Below are 22956 nucleotides of genomic sequence, written 5' to 3'. Positions count from 1 at the left end.
AATGAAAAGGAGATGGAAGAAAAAGGGAAGAAACTAACAGAACAGTAAAAAGAATAACAACACCAACAAAAGCCAGGGACACCTGGGTGGCTCAGTTGGTTAAGCATCTGCCTTTGGCTCAAGTCATGATACCAGGGTCCTGGGATCAAGCCCCGCATGTGGCTTCCTGCTCAACGGGAAATCTGCTTCTCCCTCTCCCTCTGCCCCTCCCCGCTGCTCATATTCTCTATCTTACTTGCAGGCTCTCTCTCTCTCTTTCTCTCTCCCTCTAAGTAAATAAATAAAATGTTAAAAAAACAAACAAACAAAGAGATGAAAACAGGGCTTCCAAAAAGAGAAGAGAAACAGTGGAGAATGGAAGGACTTAAGTTCACAAGCTACCAGTTTAGAAGAGCCTACTGAAGGTCTAGAATAATGAATACAAAAAGACCCACTAAAAGGCATGAAGTTTCAAAAAACAGGAACACATGCAAGATCCCAAAAGCTCTGTGTGAGGGAAAAAAACACCACACAAAAGACTGGGAATCAGAGTAGCACTAGACCCTCCGCAATCTTGAAATTTAAAAAACAAGGGATTAGTAACTTCAAACTTCTGAGGGAAAATTATTTCTGGTTAATCCAAATCATCAATCAAGAACAAAACATTTCAGACATGCAAGGCCTCAATAACATTACTTCCTTTGTACCCTCCCTTACTCAAGATGCCCCTGGAAGATATGCTTCAACAAAATTAAGGAAAAAAATAAGAGGTGAGATCCAAGAATAAAGAGATCTAACACAAGGAAGAGAAAAAAAGGGAATCCTCAGAATGATGGGGGAAGATAAATTCCAGGATATCAGTGGTGCATCACAGAAAACAATCAATATAGATGAAAGCATCTCAAAAGGCCCAAGGAGAGAGATCTTCAAGAAGATAAGGCTGGTGGAGAGATTTTAGGGAAGTGGCAGAATTAGTTGAGTTTGAATTAATGATAAGCAATAGGAAACTAAGCAAAGAAACAACAACAAACGATTATTAAGTTCATTTACACAGTCAAAATGAAAGCACTGAATACTGACTTCACCAAAACTACAGTGTAACAAGATAATGGGAAGATGCCAGGTGAGCGGGAAGTGTGTCTGAGCAGGCAAATGTAATAGGTTAGGTGAAAGTCAATCCCCATTTTCATGACAAGAAATCAAGAAATACAGTCAAATATTTTTAACCAAAAAAATAGTAATAAGATTTATTTACAGGGGCGCCTGGGTGGCTCAGTTGGTTAAGCGACTGCCTTCGGCTCAGGTCATGATCCTGGAGTCCCAGGATCGAGTCCCGCATCGGGCTCCCTGCTCGGCAGGGAGCCTGCTTCTCCCTCTGACCCTCCCCCCTCTCATGTGCTCTCTCTCTCTCTCATTCTGTCTCAAATAAATAAATAAAATCTTTAAAAAAAATAAAAAATAAAAAATAAATTAAAAAAAAAAAGATTTATTTACAGACATGGAGGTATATTAGTTAGGGTTAGGTTGGGCTGCAGGAGACCAAAACCTCAAGAGCTTAAAATGGAAATTTTTTTTCTCTTTCACATAAATGAAGTAATTCTAGGACTGGTATGGAGAATCCGTGATTATCCTTTCATTATACAATCTTTAATATATAGCTTTTACTTCCCAGTCCAAGATGGCGGCTCAAGTTCCAACTATAACATCCACATTCTCTTTTTTTTTTTTTTAAGATTTTATTCATTTATTTGTCAGAGAGACAGAGACAGTGCATATGCACAAGCAGGGGGTGTGGCAGGCAGAGGGAGAAGCAGACTCCCCACTGAGCAAGGAGCCCGCTGTGGGACTCCATCCCAGGACCCTGGGATCATGACCTGAGCCAAAGGCAGATTCTTTAACCAGCTGAACCATCCAGGTGTCCCTAACATCCACCTTCTAACCAGCAGGAAAGGTTAATGAAGGCTCTGCTCCTTACTCTTAAAAACACCTCCCAGAAGTCACATATGACTTACTGTTCAGTACTTAGTCATATCACCACAACTAGTTACAAGAAAACTGCAGCATGTCTATATTCCAGGTAGCAATGTACCCAGTTAAAAACCAGAGGTTCCACTTCTGAGGAAGGGGGACAACTAGCAGCCTCTGCCACAAGCAGTAAATATCCAAAGAATCAGCTTTAAAAGTTTCCAGAGTTGCCTCTGGGGATGAGAAAAACAAAAGGCAGTGACAGAGTATTGGAGAACAATACTGGGTGTTTTGTTTTTTTTTTTAAAGATTTTATTTATTCATCAGAGACAGAGAGAGAGGCAGAGGGAGAAAAGCAGGCTCCCCGTTGAGCAGGGAGTCCGATGCAGGGCTCGATCCCAGGACGCTGGGATCATGACCTGAGCCGAAGGCAGACGCTTAACCATCTGAGCCACCCAGGCGCCCCAATACTGGGTTTTTAAATATGCTTCATAGAACTATTTGATTTTAAGCTATATGAATATATAACTTGATTTTTAAAAATTTTTAAAGAATGATGGGGAAAAGTAAGTAGAAACAGAGCCACAACTTCTGTTTCTGAAAACTTGTCTTTTTTTTTCTTTTCAGGGGGGTGCGACAGAGATAAGAACTGTATAAAATCAAAAGTAAGCCCTGTCAGTACAGTAGTGCCCAATCTTTAAGGCAGTGATTTTAGCTGCTTAGAATATTTTTTTTTTAGGCAACACAGGCTCAGGGCAGGCCTGGCGGGCAGTGGAACGGAGGGCAAGTCGGAATGTGCTCAGCTGGACGCCACGGCTGCACAGCCATGAACCTGTAGTGGCTGCAGAAGCGCACTCAGCAGTAGCTGGACCAGCAACACTATCAAGGTGCTCTATTCTGTGCAGAAAAGTAGCTTCACTCTCTCATGAGAACCCCAGGACATTTATTGGTTGTCTCAGCGTCTACCTGACAGCGCAGTATCGCAAAGTAGCTCATACACTTCGGTCACAAAAACTGGACAAAGCGTATGCAGCATGTCTCTACCTTGTAGCTACCTGCCATTATGCTGCAAGAAGGCATCAGCAGGCTCTTGATGTTCTTGATATGGAGGAGCCAATCAACAAAAGGTTATTTGAGAAATACCTGATGAAAGTGGCTTTAAAGACCCCTCCAATGATTGGGAAATGTCACAGTCCTCGAAAAAGAGTTCCATTTATCTCTTAGAGGGAAAATCTCAGATGCCCTGGATAACCGCGCCCTAGCAACCTATACTTACAAAGACATTTTGAAACTCCACGCCTACTGTTTTGAAGCATTTGATCTTTTAATGTCACACTACATGTTGACAGCTCAAGAAGAAAATGAACTTCCTGAGTCACTACCTCTTAGCATGCTCTGTACTGAAGAACAGGAATTGCTGTGCTTTCTGTTTGAGAACAAATTTAAAAGTATAATAATCCTAGTGAAACTGTCTTCCCTGATTATGTAGATGGTTTGCAAGAGAATCTGGATGTGACAGTGTCTTTAACTGAGAGACATTATTATAACTGTGATTTTAAAATGTGCTACAAACCAGAGGGCTGGATGGCTCAGTTAGTTAAACATCCGACTCGAATTCCATTCAGGTTATTATCTCAGTGTTGTGAGATGGAGCCCCAGGCAGGGTTCCCCCATGGCATGGAGCCTGCTTAATTAAGATTGTATCTCTCCCTTTCCCCTCCGTGAGCATGCTCTCTGAATGAAAGAAAGAAAGAATGAATGAATGAATGAATGAATGGCGCTACAAGCTTACTTTTGTAGTAAGGTAAAAGATCCTTTCCATGCAAACTGTTTACCTGTACATACAGGGACACTTGTGGAACTGAATAAAGCAAATGGACTTTTCTCCTTCTCATTAATTTGTGTGCAATCCAATTGCACTCCAATCAGTTTGCAGCGGGATGCTATTATCTCATGCTTGGTCATATAAATGAACATGCCAGAGGTATCTCAGCAAAGTAACAACACTTGAGAAGACATACAGGCCCCCATGGGTAGCATATAGGCACTTGTTTGCAGTTGAGAGTGAGCATGACCAGGCTGTGGCTGCTTCATAGGAATGCAGGTGATGAAAGGCTCACTACTGGAAACCTCAAGGAAAACTCCAGATTCCAGACCTTCCTTGGAAGAAACCTTTGAAACTGAAATGAATGAAAGTGACATGATGTTAGAGACATCTATGTCAGACCACAGTAGATGATTCCAAACAGGTCTCAATTTCATTTTGTCTTGGGGTAAGTCAGTGTTTCCTCACATCCTTGTCATGTCCTAGAATTTCCCATTTCTTATTTTTTTTAAAGATTTTATTTATTTGACACAGAGAGAGAGAGAGAGAGAGAGTGCACAAGCAGGGGGGAGTGGCTGGCAGAAAGAGAGGGAGAAGCAGGCTCCTCGCTGAGCGGGGAGCCCCACGTGGGGCTCAATCCCAGCACGCTGGGATCATGACCTGAGCCGAAGGCAGATGCTTAACTGACTGAGCCACCCAAGCACCCTGAATTTCTCATTTCTTAACAGGAATCCAGACTACACCTTTACATTTAAGAATGGAGACCTGCCCTAAGAGACTGGATTATACACACCTTTGCAACAGATATTTTCTGATCCTACAAAGTAATTATACATAGAAGAATAAAGAATGTAAACTGCCAAAAAAAATTTTTTTTTCTTTTTTTAAAGCTTCTTTTTGTTCCGGTTGTGTTCCTGATTCTATGGAGAAACAGAAAGTTACAACAAAGAATCTCTAAATCACATAATCTACCAATACTTAAATATTAATTTATCAATATTAAGAGCACAGTGATTACTTTGGGGGCAGTCTGAAATTGTTTTTGCTAAAGGGCACTTTTTCCCACAAAAGGTAAGAATTACTATTGACCTAAGATATTACTAATAGTGAATCATAGTATAACTTAATTTATCGATACTTTTAAGATAATTCATAGATCAAGGTTCTCCAACAACGACAAAAAGCATTTGGTCTTTTGCCCTCTTACCAGGCTGAGTCTGGATGAAAAGCCTAGGAAAGCACTGCATTAAAAAAAAAAAAACCTACCCGTTTGTCAAATTCTTTAGAGGAAATGGTTATAAATATTTGAAATATAAATAAAAGAGAGAAAAAACAAATACACTGTAGCAAAAGTAGACAAGTTAATGTCACATCTATGAAGATATATTATCCCCACAACATTCCTTTTCATAAACAAAAAAGAAGAATGCTGAATAATATTACTTTCCTAGTTAAGCTGCATCAATATTTTAATGTTTACTTAGATTGATATTATTTCCTCTCATTTTTCAGATTTATTGCTATCTCTAACCATTTCTAAATGCTGTGAACAATGACCAATTTTGTTAAAAAGCTGCTTTTCTGGGGGAAAAAAAAGTTTGACTAATCCAAATTACAGAAAGAAAACTATGGCCCATGAAATTGAGAGGATTATCTAAGATCATACATAACTAATGGGTAGCAGAGCCATAAACCTGGGTCTCTTCACTCTAATACTGGGGCAACTATGTCAAAAAAGGGAAGCACAACCTCTGTTACATTCCCTGGTCAGTAATACCATATGCAAATCCCTGTTCCTCCCACCCAGCTAATCGATTAATCCCATTTACATCAACGAAGTGAATTATTATGCTTTACTTAAAGGATGTAGGTGGTAGTATTAAGCCATTTGGGCTCTTTCCAATTGCCAGAACTATATGCAGATTCACTTAAATTACTTCACAACCAGAGTTTAGTGCAAGAATATGTGGGGTAGTGTAGGAGCACAAAAAGACTCCACAATTAGGCCTCACTGAAAACTGGAACACTGATCAGAATAAAATAAAACTGGTATCCAGGGGTGCCTGGGTGGCTCAGTCAGTTAAGCATCTGCCTTTGGCTTGGGTCATAATCTCGGGGTCCTGGGTCAGGCTCCCTGCTTCAGCTCCTATGAACCAAGCCCTTGGATTTCTAGATCTTTTCTGTACCCTTTATAATAACCTCCCTCTTTTCCTTGGAACCAATCTCATTTAAATTCAAACAAGGAAAATTTAATTCATTTCACTAAAATGAAGCTAGACAGCTCAGGTGTTAAAAGAATACAGATTGTAGAGAGAATGCTTGGGATTGAATCCCAGGCCCTTTACTCTAAGATGCAAAACTCCCGACAAGTTACCTAAAGCCTCTAATTTCCATCTGTAAAATGGAAATAATTAGAGTATCTCCACATCAGTAAAATCTGATGATTAAATGAGATATTTGTCATGTGCTTTGTGTATCTAGCAAGCACTGAATAAATGTTAGCTATTACTATTAATTTGCATGTACTTCTTTCCTCTCACTCAATATAAAAAATCCTGTCCTTAAGGGCACCTGGCTGGCTCAGTGAGAAGACAATGCAACTCTTGATCTCAGGGTTGTGAGTTCAAGCCCCACACTGGGTGGAGAGATTACTTAAATTAAAAAAAAAAAAGAAAAAAAAACTTATCCTTATACCATAACTGAGAAAGAAGAAAAAAAAATCTTATTTCTGGATGTAAAAATCTGGTAAATATTTTTTAAAAAGTTATTGGTACAAAAAAATAAAAATATAAAACTAAAATAAATAAAAAATAAAAAATTTACGAATACACTGTAACCACAATGTCTTAACTACAGGGACTCTCTCACCCTTTGTACAATCTGCAGAACTAATAATATCAAATACTCAAAAAATATCTTTGATCCTAATGAAATGATTTTTCCACAACAGAGTTAAAATGTTGTGTCAATACCAAATATACCTTATCTAAACCACCAACATTTTAAGAGTCCAAAACATAACAACTTTTAAAGGACAACAAAATAAACCCATTTTATAAAATAATAAGTTATTTCTTTTATTCTAAGATTATTATAACTGGAATCAATTTGTAGACCTACTAAAATGACAAGAAATACAAAGAGAACAAATACATAGTAGCTTCTATTCAGTCCTTTTAGTAACAACCAATGTCAAATCCAAAAACAAGTGATCTCATTACCATTTACTGTGTTTTTAACCCCATTAATGCCTGGATCATACTAGATAAACTTCATTTATTCAAATAGTTATTTACTTCCTAAGAATAAGTCATAGTTTTTTGGGGTTTTTTTAAGATTTATTTATTTATTCATTTGAAAGAGAGAGAAAGTCTTAAGCAGACTCTGCGCTGAGCGCCGGGGCCCGACGTGAGGCTCAATCCCACAACCCTGAGATCAAGACCTGAGCAGAAACCAAGAGGCAGATGCTTAAGACTGTGCCACCCAGGCACCCCAATTCATAGTTATTTTAAGAATTATTTATCTGGGGTGCCTGGGGGCTCAGTCGGTTAAGCGTCTGTCTTCAGCTCAGGTCATGATTCCAGGGTCCTGGGATCAAGCCCCACACTGGGCTTCCTGCTCAGCAGGGAGTCTGCTTCTCCTTCTCCCTCTCACCCTCCCTGCTCTTTCTCTCTCTGTCTCTCTTTCTCTCTGTCAAATAAATAAATAAAATCTTTAAAAAAAAAAAAAAGAATTTACTTGTTTAAAAAAAAAAAATTATTTATCTGTATCATTCTCCTCTGATTTGGATAGTTTGGGTTCTCCTGTTCAATACCAAAGAAATTAGATCAACTTTAAAAATCACATCAAAATTTTGAAAGTCCACAATTTTTTTTCGTAATTTGCCCTCACTACCCACAATATGTTAATAAAATTAAAAGTCTACATTACTTTTATTTCAATAAGACTAATTATCTTTTACAGGTAATTGAACCTGTATCCACTAAAGGCACATCTGGTATAGGAAGAAAGAGCTAATATTAAGAGTACCACCACAAAGTAACAACTCGATAATGAAATGACAATCCAATGTTGACACGGACAAATGATTTGAACAAACACTTCACCAATAAGCACAAGAAAAAAACGACCAATGTTATTATCCTTATCATTGGAGAAATCTAGAAATTAAAACCACAGTGAGATATTACAACACATAACACAGGGACGCCTGGGTGGTTCAGTCAGTTAAGCGTCTGCCTTCAACTCAGGTCATGATCCCAGGGTCCTGGGATTGAGTCCTGTGTCGGGCTTCTTGCTCGGCGGGGAGCCTGCTTCTCCCTTGGCCTGCCGCTCTCCCTGCTTGTGCTCTCTCTCTGACAAATAAGTAAATAAAAATCTTAAAAAAAAAAAAAAGGAATACATATCACAGAATGGCTAAAATTAAAAAGACTGACAACATAAATATTGATGAGACTGCAGAATCACTGCAATTCTCATACTGTGTTGGTAGGGAAATAAAATGGTACAATCCTTCTGGGAAAAGATGTAGCAGTTTCTTATAAAATTAAGCATATACCCACCTATGACCCAGAAATTCAACTGTTAAATATTTACTCAGGAGAAATGAAAATATATTTTCACGAAAGACTCAAGAATATTGATAGCAGTTTTATTCATTATAGCCAAGAACTGGAAATAGTCCAGGTATCCATCAATAGAAGGGTTAAACTGTTGTATACTATGGCAAAAAAAAGAGAAGAAACTTATGACAGATATAACAATTTGGATACATCTCAAAAACTTACTGAGTGAAAGAAGACTTACATAAAAGAGTACATGCTGTATGATTCCACATACATGAAATTCTGGAATGGGCAAAACTAATCTATGGTGAAAAAAAATAAAAACAGTGACAGTGATTGCCCCTAAGAGGGCAGGGGCAAGAATGGACTGGAAACAGGCAAAAGGGAACATTTTAGGAAAATGGTACTATACTGTATCTTGAGATAAGGAATTGAGTTATACAGTGTATAAAATTTCCAAAAATGTAAACTTAAGATGTGTATCTCATTTTACATAAATTTTACATCAAAAGAAAAAAGGTCAAAAGAACGTTTCATTCTAGAATGTTCATGATATGCAAGCTAAACTAGTCAGGCATTCTGTTATCAACAATTTACTTTGAAATGCATCCAAAAAAGGATGAATAGAGGAATTAAATAAATGGATTAGTATGTAATAAAATATAGTAAAATGTTAAGTATACAATGTAGATGTAGGCATGCGGTGTTCACTGTAAACTTTCAGCCTCGCTGCAGCTTTGCAGTTTTTCATAATCATATGTAGAGAAAAAATTTATCCAATCCCTCAAGGCTCATTTTTTTTTTTTTTAAAGAATTTATTTTTGGAGTGCCGGGGTGGCTCAGTCAGGTTAAGTGTCTGCCTTGGGCTCAGGTCATGATCCTGGAGTCCTAGGATCAAGCCCCATATCAGGCTCCCCGCTCAGTGGAGAGTCGGCTTCTCTCTCTGCCCCTCCCCATGCTCATGCTCTCATTTCTCTCACACTCTCTCAAATAAATAAAATCTTAAAAAAACACAAACACACACACATTTAAGTCTCCGATTAAGCTCCTTTAAAAATATCAGCATACATAAGAAATCAGCATTTAGGGGCACCTGGGTGGCTCAGTTAAGCATCTGCCTTTGGCTGGAGTCGTCATGGTCCTGGGGTCCTGGGATCAAGCCCTGCATCGGGTTCCATGTTCAGGATGGGAGTCTGCTTCTCCCTCTCCCTCTGCCCCTCCCCCCACTCTCTCTCATTCAATCTCTCAAATAAGTAAATAAAAGATTTTTTTTAAAAAATCAACATTTAGATATGGATAAAAGGAAATAAGCATATATATCGTTCATATTTTATAGTAATTTTAATGATAGAGAGAAAGGAGGGGAGGTAGGGGAGGAGAGGGGCAGAGGGAGAAGGAGAGAAAGAATCGTTTTTTGTAATATTGAATAGTAACATTTTATTTTTTTTAATTAACATATAATGTATTATTTGTTTCAGGGGTACAGGTCTATGCTTCATCAGTCTTACAAAATACCTAGCACTCACCACAACACATACCCTTCCCCATGTCCATCACCCAACCACCCCATGCCCTCACCCCCCTCCCCTCCAGCAACCCTCAGTTTGTTTCCTAAGATTAAGAGTCTCTTATGGTTTGTCTCCCTCTCTGGTTTTGTCTTGCTTCATTTTTTCCTCTCTTCCCCTATGATCCTCTGCCTTATTCCCTAAATTCCACATATCAGTGAGATCATATGATAATTGTCTTTCTCTGATTGACTTATTTTGCTTAGCATAAAACCCTCTAGCTCCATCCACATCGTTGCAAATGGCAAGATTTCATTTTTGATGGCTGCGTAATACTCCATTGTATATATACACCACATCTTCTTTATCCATTCATCTGTCAATGGACATCTTGGCTCTTTCCATAGTTTGGCTATTGTGGACATTGCTGCTATAAACACTGGGGTGCAGGTGCCCCTTCGGATCACCACATTTCTATCTTTGGGGTAAATACCCAGTAGTGCAATTGCTGGGTCATAGGGTAGCTCTATTTTCAACTTTTTTTTTTTTTTTTTTACAGCTTTTTGAGGAACCTCCATACTGTTTTCCAGAGTGGCTGCACCAGCTTGCATTCCCACCAACAGTGTAAGAGGGTTCCCCTTGGGAGAGAAAGAATCTTAAGCAGGCTCCATGCCCAGCACGGAGCCCTACATGGGACTCAATCTCACAACCTTGAGATCATGACCTGAGCCAAAATCAAGAGTCAGATGCTTAACTAAGCCACCAAGGTGCCCCTCCACCTTTTTATCCCCAAAAGACATGAAGCTAGGGGCACCTGGGTGGCTCAGTCGTTAAGCGTCTGCCTTCGGCTCAGGTCATGATCCCAGGGTCCTGGGATCGAGCCCCGCATCGGGCTCCCTGCTCGGCGGGAAGCCTGCTTCTCCCTCTCCCACTCCCCCTGCTTGTGTTCCCTCTCTCGCTGTGTCTCTCTCTGTCAAATAAATAAAATCTTTAAAAAAAAAAAAAAAAAAGACATGAAGCTAGAAGTATCAGATAAAGCAAATAAATACTCAAGTTTTTTTTTTTTTAATTTATCTGAACTATCATCTCATAACTCTGGAAGAAACTATTATTTACTTCTATTTAGAGGGGCTGCCCTCACTGCCATGTATGAATGAATAAAAGAATGATTCTTATACTCTTAAAACATTAATGGTAACTATGATTAATTCAAACTACTAAAATGTCAACTAAAAGAAATGCAATAACTTTTACTATTACTAAAAGAAATGCAATAACTTCTAATGGAGTAAACTATGAACTTTATTTTTTTATATATATCTCACAGATTCATACTTTAATAAGGTACATATACACACATGCAGGCATGTGTGAAAATTTTAGCATACATATCTCTGTCTCTTTATCAAGTTGCATGATCTGTATAAATAACAAACAATTTTCATTTTATTCATTCATTTAATTTCTATAGAATTCAGGTTTTCTCAAATATGCAATTTAAAAATTAGCTTATCTCTAGAAATTAGCTAGGCCAAAGACATTGCATGTTCTCATAAAAGTTTTTCTTTTTTTTTTCTTTTTCTTTTAATTGAAGTAACACTAGTATAGAACATTATATAGGTTTCAGATGTACAAAATAACAAAAAAAAATTTTTTTAAGAGAGGGGAGGGACGCCTGGGTGGCTCAGTTGATTAAGCGTCTGCCTTCAGCTCAGTTCATGATCCTGGAGTCCTGGGATCAAGTCCCACATCAGGCTCCTTACTCAGTGGGGAGCCTGCTTCTCCCTCTGCCTGCCACTCCCCCTGCTTGTGCTCTCTCTCTCTGAGGAAAGAAGGAAGGAAGCAAGGAAGGAGAGGGAGGGAGGGAAGGAGGGATGGAGGGAGGAAAGAAAGGAAAGGAAAGGGAAGAGAAGAGAAAAGAAGAGAAAGAAAGGGAGAGGAAGGGAGGAAGAGAGAGAGAGGGAGGGAGGGGAGGGGTAGAAGGAGAGGGAGAAAGAGGGAATCCCAAGCAGGCTCCATGCCCAACACAGGGCTCAATCTCATGACCCTGAGTTTACGACCCAAGCTGAAATCAAGAGTTGGATGCCTAACCAACTGAGCCATCCAGGTACCCTAAGTTTACTACAATTTTACATCTATATATACTACAAAGTGATCACCACCAAAAATCTAATTACCAACCACGACCATATGATTGACCCCTTCACCTATTTTGCCCACCTCCCAATTCCCTTCCCCGCTAATAACCATCAATTTGTTCTCTGTCTATGAGTTTCTGTATTGCTTTGTTTATTCTGTTTTCTAAGATTCTACATATTAATGAAATCATATGGTATTTGTCTTTCTCTATCTAAGTTATTTCACTTAGGTCCATCCATGTTGTCATGATGGCAAGATTTCTTTTATGGCTGAATAATATTCCATTCTATATACACCACATTTTCTTTATCCATTCATCCACTGATAGACACTTAGGTTGTTTCCACATCTTGGCTGTTGTAGATAATGCTGCAATGAACACACAGTGCCTTTATCTTTCTGAGTTAGTGTTTTCATATTCCTTAGTTAAATATCCAGAAGTGTAATAGCTGAATCATATGGTAGAACTATTCTCAATTTTTTGAAGAATTTCCATACTGTTTCCCACCAACAGTGTACAAAGGTTCCCTTTTTTCCACATCCTCTCAAACACTTATTTCTTATCTTTTTTTTTTTTTTTAAGATTTTATTTATTTATTTGACAGAGAGAGACACAGCGAGAGAGCGAACACAAGCAGGGGGAGTGGGAGAGGGAGAAGCAGGCTCCCCGCTGAGCCGGGAGCCCGATGCGGGGCTCGATCCCAGGACCCTGGGATCATGACCTGAGCCGAAGGCAGACGCTTAACGACTGAGCCACCCAGGCACCCCTATTTCTTATCTTTTCAATGATAGTCATTCTAACAGGTATGAGGTGATAGCTCACTGTGGTTTTGATTTGCATTTTCCTAATAATAGGCATCTTTTCATGTGCCTATTGGCCATCTATATGTCTTCTTTGGAAATAGATCTATTTGGATCCTCTGCCCATTTTTTTATTGTTGAGCTGTACGAGTCGTTTTTCTTGTTTTGTTTTTTAAATAATCTCTACACCCAACATGGGGCTTGAATTCATGACTCTGAGATCAAGAGTCACATGCTCCACTGACTGAGCCAGCCATGTGCCCCAAGTTGTATGAGTTCTTTATATACTTTGGATACTAAATTCTTCTCAGATATATGATTTGCGAGTATCTTCTCCCATTCATTGGGATGTCCTCTCATTCTGAATGGTTTCCTTCACTATGCAGAAGCTTTTTGGTTTGAGGTAGTCCCATTTGATTATTTTTGTTTTTGTTGCCCTTGCCTTTGGCATCTGATCCACAAACACATTGCTAAAACTTATGTCAAGGAGTTTGCCACCTATGTTTTCTTCTAGGAATTTTATGATTTCAGGTCTTACATTCAAGTTGTTAATCCATTCTGAGTTAATTTTTGTGTATGGTGTTACATAGTGGTCTAGCTTCATTCTTTTGCATTTGGCTAATTAGTTTTCCAACACAATATATTGAAGAGACTGTCCTTCCTCCATTTTAAGTTCTTAGCTCCCTTATCATAAATTAATTGTCCATATATGTGTGAGTTTATTTCTGGGCTCTCAGTTCTGTTCCATTGATCTGTGTGTCTACTTATAATGCCAATATGATACCATTTGATTATTATAGCTTTGTAGTAGAGTTTGAAATCAAGGAGTGTGATACCTCTGGTTTTGTTCTTCTTTCTCAAGACCATGTTGGCTATTTGGGATCTTTTAGGGTTCTGTACAAATGTTACAATTATTTGTTCTAGTTCTGTGAAAAATGCCACTGAAATATTGATAAAAATTTCATTGAGGGGCGCCAGAGTGGCTCAGTCAGTTAAGCATCTGCCTTCGGCTCAGGTAATCATCCTGGGGTCCTGGGATGGAGCCTTGCATCAGGCTCCCCACTCCATGGGGGGCCTGCTTCTCCCTCTCCATCTGCTGCTCCCCCTGCTTATGCTCTCTCTCTGTGTCAAATAAATAAAATCTTTCAAAAAATTGCCATTGAATCTATAGATTGCTTTGGGTAGTATGGACAGTTTTAACAATATTAACTCTTTCAAACCATGAGTACAAAATATCTTTCCATTTATTTGTGTCTTCTTTGTTTTCTTTCATCAGTGTCTTACAGTTTTCAGTGTACAGGTGTTTTACCTCCTTGGTTAAATTTATTCCTAGGTATTTTATTCTTTTTGATGCAATTGTAAATGGGATTGCTTTCTTATTTTTTCTTTCTGATATTTCATTATTAGTGTATAGAAATGCAATAAACTTCTGTATATTGATTTTGTATCCTGCAACTTTACTAAACTCATTTATTAGTTCTAATAGATTTTTGGTGGAGACTTTAGGATTTTTTTTTTTTTAAGATTTTATTTATTTATTTGACAGAGAGAGGGAACGCAAGCAGGGGGAGTGGGAGAGGAAGAAGCAAGCTTCCCGCCAAGCAGGGAGCCCAATGCAGGGCTCGATCCCAGGACTCTGGGATCATGACCTGAGCTGAAGGCAGATGCTTAATGACCGAGCCACCCAGGCGCCTGAGACTTTAGGATTTTCGATGAATAGTATCATGTCATCTACAAATATCGAAAGTTTTACTCCTTACTTTCCAATTTCAATACCTTTTATTTCTTTTTCTTGCCTTATTGCTATGGCTAGGGCTTCCAATACTATGCTGAATAAAAGTGGCATCCTTGTCTTGTTCCTGATCTTAGAGGAAAAGCTTTCAGCTTTGTTTTTGTTTTTTAATATAAGCTCTACTCCCAACATGGGGCTTGAACTCACAGCCCCAAGATCAAGAGTTGCATGCTCTATCAACTGAACCAGACAGGCGCCCAAAGCTTTCAGTTTTTCACCACTGAGCATGATCTTAGCTCTGGGTCTGTCATATATGGCATTTAGTATACTGAAGTGCATTTTCTCTATACCCACTTTGTTGAGAGTTTTTATCATACATAGATGTTGAGGTTTGTCAAATGCTTTTTTTTTTTGCACCTATTGAGATATTATGTTTAGCTTTCATTTTGTTAAACTACATTGACCATATTAAAAAGAAGAATATGATATATGAAATGAAAAATTTATCCTGGCTGAAATTAAAAACTCTGGAACACATTCAACATATTCAGAAGTCCTGATGGGAAAAGTGAGGTAATACCTGAACAGTCCATTATCCCTAAAAAACAAAAAAGTATTTAACATTCAAAAATAATATAACTCAAGCACTACTTGAGAAAAGTTACCTTTTCTTTCTTTTTTTTTTTTTTAAAGATTTTATTTATTTTTTAGAGAGCGAGTGCGAGAGAGAAACAGCATGAGAGGGGAGAGGGTCAGAGGGAGAAGCAGGCTCCCCGCTGAGCTGGGAGCCCAATGTGGGACTCGATCCCAGGACCCTGGGATCATGACCTGAGCCGAAGGCAGACACTTAACCATCTGAGCCACCCAGGCGCCCAAAAGTTACCTTTTCTTAAACACGACTTCAAGACTTAAGTCTTAAAATGACAACGATTTGATAACTACCAAAAAATTCATGATTCTTGAAGTTAATATTAAAAAAATAACAACTATAAAATAATTCAAGATGCTTATATGACTGTGCTTCCATCTTAGATAAAGCCTACTAAGGGACATTTGGAAATAGCAGACAGCTTGGCGATCTTAACACTTAACATAGTTAGATTCCAATATGGTTCTACTGCCACACTCCCCTCTTCATGGCTCCAGAGTACTCAAAATGAGGAAGGAATGGCCAGCAGCCATTATCTTCCCCGCTACACCCATCAATAACTTATACAGTGACTCAGTCTCCCTCATCTCTAATCCTAATAATCAAAGTACTTCAGGAAAATTAAACTTAGCTTATCAGGAAAAAGGCTGAGAATAAATGATTTAGTGGTTATAATAAAGACCTGATCTATTTATACTAAAAGTTCTCTTTTTAGGGAAAGTGCCCATTAAGGGGAGGGGGAAGGGGCAGGAAAAGGATGGCATCCTGGCTGCCATCTGACCTAAGTAAAGTTCATTCAAAATTGATTCCACAAATATTTACTAGGGTTGTTTTATGTACCAGGTATTTTACTAGGGACCAGGAATTTAGAAAAAAAATAAAAATAAAAATGAGTAGGATACAGGTCCTACCTTAAAAGAACATACAGTCAAATACAGAAGTCAGCAAAATAATCAGCACAAAAAGTATCTATTTTTTAAATACGTTAAAATATCCGTATCTCTTAGCCAATTAATATGAAAATATCCAGGGAACTCAATAAAAACCATATCCATCTGAAATTTTGTGAAATATGCCTAAATATTATGTACATGTATAAAGAACACATCTATGTAAAAATAACAAATGCCATTTTTGAGTATTTTTTCTGCAACGCAGAAGACCCTACTTATGAGTTCATTTAATCCTCAACAATCTTAGGAAGTGGGGACTACTGTTACTATTACTGTTACTGTTACTATTACCTCGCATCTAGTTGCTCAAATTGTGTCCTCCCCTGTTTTGTACTTTTGCAGTGAGGATATGCATGAAGTAATATAACTGGCTGATCACAACTGAGCATAAATTCTTGAGTCAGACAACCTGAGTTTGAATTTCTTAACCACCTACTGGAGTGTGACTGTGGACAAATCAATTTATCTTCCCTAAATCTGGGATAATAGTAACTAGAAACATCTCAGTCGGGCGCCTGGGTGGCTCAGTTGGTTAAGCAACTGCCTTCGGCTCAGGTCATGATCCCAGGGTCCTGGGATCGAGTCCCACATCGGGCTCCCAGCTCAGCAGGAAGCCTGCTTCTCCCTCTTCCACTCCCCCTGCTTGTGTTCCTGCTCTCGCTGTCTCTGTCTCTGTCAAATAAATAAATAAAATCTTTAAAAAAAAAAAAAAGAAACATCTCAGTCAAGGACAGAGAACTAAGGCCTTAAAGGACTGGGAGACGCCAATCATTATTGGTAGGGAAGGATATCCTTGTCATGCAGGACACCATGACTGCAGAATACAAGTAATGCAGATTTCAGATTTCCTCTGCCAATGACACTCTTCAAATATCGTGAGGCATCCTGGGTATGAATTTGAAGCCAAACTACTGAAAGATTAAACAGAGTGACGTGACCACTTTATTGAAGGAAAAAAAATTACTCTCGGTATAACTCCAGGATCTGTAAGTCTTCTTTAACATATGAAAATCCCTTTAGAGGGGCACCTGGGTGGCTCAGTCGTTAAGCGTCTGCCTTCAGCTCAGGTCATGATCCCAGGGTCCTGGGATCGAGCCCCGCATCAGGCTCCCTGCTCAGCGGGAAGCCTGCTTCTCCCTCTCCCACTCCCCCTGCTTGTGTTCCTTCTCTCACTCTGTCTCTCTCTGTCATATAAATAAATAAAATCTTAAAAAAAAAAAAAAGAAAATCCCTTTAGAAACTTCCTTTCTCTCTACCCCACCCCCAATAAACAACTTAAAAGTATATAATCAGTCTTTCCTCACAAGCACAGTGCAGCAATTTTTGCCCACGGGTCCTGTCCCCTGTGCTATAATAAAAGCACCTTTTTTGCACCCAAAAAAAAAAAAAAATTACTCTGGTAGCAGTATCGAACTAGCCAAAGAAGAATTTAACCAAAAAGAGAGGGGTAAGGAGGTTCCTACAGCAGATCGCTAGCTGTCTCCTAATAGCTACAGTGATGATGGTGGTGGTGGTGATAGAAGCCCCAGTTTTAAGTAGGGATATGGATCACATCTCTCAGTATCCCGTCAGCTAACTTTCAACCAAAGGAGGTGTTGCGGGCCTAAAGGGAAGGAGTCATCCCTCTTCCCCACTTCGCCTATCCTCTTACTTGGCACACAGATGTGATAGGGTTAAAATGTTAAGTATAAAGCTGGAAGCAGCCTGTATAAACCCAAAACTGTCAAGACCCAGACCTTTACGTGAAAGAGAAATAAATTTCTATATTGTTGAAAACATTTATGTTAGGTCTCTACTACAGGAAGCCAAACCTCTATTCGAACAGAGCGTTCTTTATAGTAATGGAAAAAGACCTGAACTATGGCAGTGACTGTAGGAACAGAAAGAAAAAGAGGAATGTGAGAAAAATTTAAGAAGAAAAATAGAACACTTTTGGGGCACGTGGGTAGCTCAGTCATTAAGCATCTGTCTTCGGCTCAGGTCATGATCCCAGGGTCCTGGGATCGAGCCCCGCATCGGGCTCCCTGCTCAGCGGGAAGCCTGCTTCTCCCTCTCCCACTCCCCCTGCTTGTGTTCCTGCTCTCGCTGTGTCTGTCTCTGTCAAATAAATAAATAAAATCTTAAAAAAAAAAAAAATAGAACACTTTCAAGTGAAAATGAGGGAAAAAAGGAAAAGTGTGGCAAGTTTCTGATCTGCAAGAATGACCAAGGTGAAAAGGTTTGGGATGTTTACTAGAAATGCTGAATTTCCAATTCCTATAAGACATTTAGGTAGATTTTTTTTTTCCTGTAGGCAGTTCCACCTCCTAGTCCCCACCTACATACCCTTGCTAGTATCCTCTTGATGCCTTGAGGCTGTCCAAAACAGCCTGATGATTACAAATTTAGTAGGTTTCATACTGATAAGGATGTGAGCCTTTTATTTATTTTTTTGAAGATTTATTTATTTGAGAGAGTGAGCGAGCGAGCGAGAGAGAGAGAGAGAGAGAGAGGAGCAGGGGGAGGGGCAGAGGAAGAAGCACACTCCCCGCTGAGCAGGGAACCCAACGTGGGGCTTGATCCCAGGACTCTCGGATCATCAGCTGAGCCAAAGGCAGACACTTAACTGACTGAGCCACCCAGGTACTGCGGATGTGAGCCTTTTATTTATTCTTTTTTAAAGATTTTATTTATTTATTTGATAGAGAGAGAATGAGAGAGAGAGAGCACAAGAGGGGGGGAGGGTCAGAGGGAGAAAAGACTCCCTGCCGAGCAGGGAGCCCGATGTGGGACTAGATCCCGGAACTCCGGGATCATGACCTGAGCCGAAGGCAGTCGCTTAACCAACTGAGCCACCCAGGCGCCCAGATGTGAGCCTTTTAGATGAATTTTCCATTTCTCTGCTAGTGAGACTGATCAAGCATAACAAAATTATAAATTCCTGAAGAACAAAGCCAATAACCACCCCCAACCCGACCAATCCCTCAATAGACACTTGACAGAATGGCTTAAAGGAAGCCATTTGGCACTTCACTTATGAAAGGCTGCTAATCTTTCTCTGAAGGAGAAGAGTCTAGTTTTTTTCTAAATGCTCTACTCCTATTAATAGACCCTGTAAAAGAGGGGCGCCTGGGTGGCTCAGTGGGTTAAGCATCTGCCTTCGGCTCAGGTCATGATCCCAGAGTCCTGCAATTGAGTCCTCCAATCGAGTCCTGTGATTGAGTCCTGCACAGGGCTCCCTGCTCAGTGGGGAGTCTGCTTCTCCCTCCCCCTCTCCCTCTATGCTCTATTGTTCTCTGTCTCTCTCTCTCTGTCTCAAATAAATAATCTTTAAAAAAAAAAAAAGAAGAAGAAGAAGAAGAACCTGTAAAAGAGAACCTCCAGTATCTGGCTTGTTTTTTGTTGTAGCATGATGCCTGGCACATAATAGCCAATAAACATTTCTCGAATAAACAAATAACTAAACAGTATATTTACCTGAGGATTCCCCAGTTTCAACAGAGGATTGTGCAGTGTAAGAACATGAGCCCTGGACTTAAGAAAAAAAAAAAAAAAAGGATTCAGAGACTGATGCCACCAGTTCCAGCTGTATAACCCTAAGCAAATTACTTAATGTCTCCAAGTCTCAGTAACTTTTCTTACCTTATGTATTTGTTGAGAGAAATTAATGTTTGGCATATGGTATTTGATAAATGGCAACCATATTAATGGAAACTACGCATCCCATCTTTCAAATAATTAAAAAAGACCAGAGAATGTTATCATATAATCTCCTGAAATATATTGTGGTAACTTTATCAAATACTATAGTATTTTCAAATATCCCTCATGCTTCTACAATCATATTTCTCAAACATACAATCTGAACGACAGCAGTGAAAGAAAATTTTGGGAACACAGAAATGTAATACAGTTAACTTGTGTTTTTAAAAGCCTTCAGTTTTTCACCAATCTAAATCAATCTTTATTGTTGTTCCCTCTCAATTCTTTTCTCCTTTAAAAAAATGAGTTTTATTAATCTAATCCTGTGTGGATCTTGATTTACTCAGGCTAAAATTATTTCGTAAAACATCTGTCTCAAAAGAAAAACAAGTAACATTCTTTTCAAATTCCATACAACCGCGTGGGACAATTATATAAAGCATTTGTAAAATTCACTCTAGTCCCAACTGCTACTTTCCATTGCAAATTAATTTTCATACTATTATTTTCCAAGCTTGCTCTGACACTTGATTTCTTTCTCTAAATGTAACTAGACTTAGCTTAAGCTGGAAAAAACAAAGCACGTATTTTTACCTACAAGCAGATGTCATTAAGTATAAACAGACTTTTCACTTAAAAACTTGCCCCAAAACTAGTTATTTTCTTTAAACAAGAATCTTCAATTTCAAGTTTTTAAGTCTATATTTTAAATAAAGTATAATGATAGGATATTGGCTTGAAGGAGAAAATAAAGCATGTCAAGTACCCAAACAAGTTAATTGTTTTCTTCAAATCATGGTGCTGATTTTGTAAATTAATAAAATATACAAAGAGCTACAAACAATGGATCAAGGGAAAAGTAGTAATCTACAGAATGGTTTCATTGATGGAAAATGAGAAGATACAAATTCTTTCTCCTAACTCAGTCTATTAGGGAAATCACTGAAAAGAAAGTTCTACAAATCTGTCTACTTGATAAATACTAACTAAATAATTATTCACCTCCCATTAGGTAAAGTAGTCTGCTAAAATAATATAAGTAAGTATCTCTGCTGAAAGGATTTTTTTCCAGTTTCAAAGATTTGTCTGTTCACAGAATACTGGGATTTATTTGGACCATGCCATCAGGGAACTCTCAGTCTAGATAAATCAGACAAATACAAAGAGGAAGAGCCTGTAATTTTCAGAACTCAAATCACCAGTTTTAAATATGTTTAGGGGCGCCTGGGTGGCTCAGTTGGTTGGGCAACTGCCTTCAGCTCAGGTCCTAGAGTCCTGGGATCGAGTCCCGCATCGGGCTCCCTGCTCAGCACGGAGTCTGCTTCTCCCTCTGACCCTCCCCGCTCTCATGCTCTATTTCATTCTCTCTCTCAAATAAATAAAATCTTTAATAAATAAATAAATAAATAAATATGTTTAGGACAACATAAAGGCCAAAGACAAGTAGCAGTCTGTAACGTTTCAGAAACATAATTTGAATTAGGTATAACATCTGAGATCCCTGCTCCAGTTCCTTAGCATTCTCACCTTCAGTTTACTCTGTTGCTACTTAAGCCATAAATCTTATTGATTTTTTTCTAATTAAAATCCCCCTGAGGGAAATGAGAGTATGAATTAACACAATCTTTCTGGAAGAGAATTGAGCAATACACCTCAAAACCTTTTTTTTTTTTTTTAATGTTCTTTTGGCTTTCAAGAATGACTGGAACCAGAAGTTTAAGTAACGTTTCCAAAGCTCTGTCTCTCTTTCATGTGTTGGCTATCTTTGACTCTGTTCAATGTTCAGCCAGACTTTCTAAACACAGTAGGGAAAATACACATTCGCAGCCCCAACTAAGTCACAGTCTCCTACCTTAGTCTTCCTTGTAGAGTGTCTTGTTCCTTCCAAAAGAAAAGATCCAGAGATGGCTCTAATTAGCCCAGTTTAAGATAGGGGGTGGGAGTAACTAGGACTAGCATTTTCCCTGGGACTACAAGAAAGAGAAGACATGCTTCCCAAAGGAAAGGATGTTGGACAAAAAATTAACATATGTCCATATAAATAAACATATCCTTTGATCCAGTAATTCTACTTCTAGAAATTAAAACTTACACTATTACTGTGTTCCAGACAATTTTTATTATTTTTTATTTTATTTAAAATCAATTAATTAACATGATGTATTATTAGTTTCAGAGGTAGAGTTTAATGATTCATCAGTTGCATATACCACCCAGTGCTCATTACATCAAGTGCCCTCCTTAATACCAGTCACTCAGTTACCACTTCCCCCACCCCTCTCCCCTCTAGCAACCCTCAGTTTATTTCCTATAGTTAAGAGTCCCTTATGGTTTGTCTCCCTCTTTGATTTCATTTTATTTTATTTTTCCCTCCCTTCCCCTATTTCATCTGTTCTGTTTCTCCAAAACCATAAGATACCTAGGAATAAACCTAACCAAAGAGGCAAAGGATCTGTACTCAGAAAACTACAGAACACTCATGAAAGAAACTGAGGAAGACACAAAGAAATGGAAAAACGTTCCATGCTCATGGATTGGAAGAACAAATATTGTTAAAATGTCTATGCTACTGGGCGCCTAGGTGGCTCAGTTGGTTAAGCGACTGCCTTCGGCTCAGGTCATGATCCTGGAGTCCCTGGATCGAGTCCCGCATCGGGCTCCCTGCTCGGCAGGGAGTCTGCTTCTCCCTCTGACCCTCTTCCCTCTCATGCTCTCTCTCATTCTCGCTCTCAAATAAATAAATAAAATCTTTAAAAAAAAAAAGTCTATGCTACCTAGAGCAACCTACACATTCAATGCAATCCCTATCAAAATACCATCAACTTTTTTCACAGCTGGAACAAATAACCCTAAAATTTGTATGGAACCAGAAAAGACTCCAAATAGCCAAAAGAATGCTGAAAAAGAAAACCAAAACTGGTGCATCACAATTCCAGTGCATCCACAATTTTTCATGTGTCTGTGGGCCATCTGTATGTCTTCTTTGGAGAAGTGTCTGCTCATGTCTTCTGCCCATTTCTTAACTGGATTATTTGTTCTTTGGGTGTTGAGTTTGATAAGTTCTTTATAGATTTTGGATACCAGCCCTTTATCTGATATGTCTTTTGCAAATATCTTCTCCCATTCTGTTGGCTGTCTTTCGGTTTTGTTGACTGTTTCCTT

At 38.8% G+C, this 22956-nt stretch overlaps 1 protein-coding gene and 1 pseudogene across 4 annotated transcripts in view; one reads left to right on the top strand and one right to left on the bottom strand.

Moving 5' to 3' along the window:
* The window catches only part of SBF2 (SET binding factor 2), a 467712-nt gene that overhangs the window by 426945 nt on the left and 17811 nt on the right, over positions 1 to 22956 (bottom strand). The window lies entirely within an intron of this gene.
* Positions 2771 to 4040, top strand: LOC110580414 (annotated as a pseudogene).

Source organism: Neomonachus schauinslandi, chromosome 11 (genome assembly GCF_002201575.2).
Source record: "Neomonachus schauinslandi chromosome 11, ASM220157v2, whole genome shotgun sequence".
NCBI lineage: Eukaryota > Metazoa > Chordata > Mammalia > Carnivora > Phocidae > Neomonachus > Neomonachus schauinslandi.
The sequence above is the reverse complement of the archived record's forward strand: the minus strand, read 5'-3'. Positions and strand labels throughout refer to the sequence as shown.